The following is a 1,666-nucleotide window of genomic DNA, read 5'->3' as shown; positions in this document are numbered from 1 at the left end:
ACACAGCTTGCTTGGATGCCAGGCACTGTTCTGAGCACTTGACAAATTAAAATGTTTAATCTTCACAGCAGCTCTATTAGGGCAGGCACTAGTATTAAAATCCACTTTACAGGTGAGAAAACTGAGACACAGAGAGGTTAAGTCTGTTACCCAACACTGGGGAAACAGGAAAAGTCAGGATCAGAATTTGTATTCTGGAAGCCTGGATCCAGAGCCCAAGCCGTTTGTTAACACTACTACCCTTGTGTCACTTCCATCAGCATCCCTTGTCCCCAGAGGGAAATACTTCATTCTCCTGGCTTCCACGAAGCATCCTTGGCTTACCCTGAGCCACCATGGTGAGCTCTCCTACCACGGAATTCCTATAGCATTTATCTATTTCTCCAGATCGCCGCCGAAGATTCTTGTATTGTATTGTTAAGCAACAATTCGGATGAGATGCTATAAATCTTTCTCTTTAAATTTCTTGAAAAGGGTACAAACCCAGCACTGCGCCCACTAAATACCTACTGACTTCTTCACTGATTCTTATTTCTTGGAGTTATTTAGACTCCGTGGATAATTTATTTACTGAGAGTGGAAGTGTGTCTTTAAGACGTGTTTACCTGGAGAAGTTTGCTGGTATAGCATTATAGACATCTCCCAGAAAGCTGAAGAAATCCCAGGCCAAGGTGTTTGAGGGCTTTGAAACCTCTAACCTCAAGGGACCTTGCCACTTTCAAATGAATATTTGTGGTTCTGATTATCTACTGAAAAGCCAAATTCCACAGTTGATAATAATCTTTATCCACCCTTAGCATGAACTAGAATTGCATGTGTTCCAAGGCTGGCGTATGAGAGAAAGTTACTGAGGTAGAGAGAGAGAGAGAAGACAGACTAGCTCCTCAGCCAATTTTCCCCTCCAAGATGTTTTCCAGCATCTTTTTTTTTGGGGGGGGGTGGTAATTATGTTTATTTATTTATTTTTAGAGGAGGTACTGGGGATTGAACCCAGGACCTCATGCATATTAAGCATGTGCTGTACCACTGAGCTATGCCTTCCCCCGTTTCCTGCATCTGATTGCATCTCTCTCCCACCACAACCTGTAACATAATTATTACTATGACCACTTTGCAGCTGAGGAAACTAAGAGCACAGATTATATAGTGGATATTTGCAAACACTACCTGGAGAATTGCAAAGGTCTCTTGGAGAACACCCAGGTTCTATTATAGTTAGTAATTTATCGATTCTATCACAGGCCATGAATTTTCAAGCATATTTATGGCAGTAGAACTTTCTCTAAAATGAAACATTACACAGAACCCCAAAACAAAAAGCAAAAAGACACAGCTCTCCAACTTGGGTCTCTACAGATTTCATAGAACACAGAGTGGAAACCACCACTGTAGGTCGACTACAGTTCTGTGTGGGTCCGGCAGGAGACAGTCAGGAACTAAAAGTCGGCAGACACTCCTTTTTTGATGGCTTCGTGAGTACGTGTACCTTTTATTTTCATTGTATACTTTCATAGGTAAAGATGCCAAGAGCAGAATTTGTTGAATCTGCTTAGAGTTTAACTTAGTCACTTAGACATTTATTTTATTTTTTTTTAATATATATAGTACAGACATGAATTCATGCTCTCTTATTTTATTGGGAGTAAATTTTGAAAAGAATTAATGA

General features: G+C 40.4%; 1 non-coding gene across 1 annotated transcript; it reads right to left on the bottom strand.

Moving 5' to 3' along the window:
* Positions 1-969: 969 nt before the first annotated feature.
* Positions 970-1,042, bottom strand: TRNAI-AAU (transfer RNA isoleucine (anticodon AAU)). Its single transcript has one exon. It is a non-coding gene; the product is annotated as a tRNA-Ile (tRNA).
* Between the last annotated feature and the right edge of the window lie 624 nt (positions 1,043-1,666).

This window comes from Vicugna pacos, chromosome 5 (assembly GCF_048564905.1).
Source record: "Vicugna pacos chromosome 5, VicPac4, whole genome shotgun sequence".
Classification (NCBI taxonomy): domain Eukaryota; kingdom Metazoa; phylum Chordata; class Mammalia; order Artiodactyla; family Camelidae; genus Vicugna; species Vicugna pacos.
Note: the sequence above shows the minus strand (reverse complement) of the source record. Positions and strands in the feature narration are given on the sequence as shown.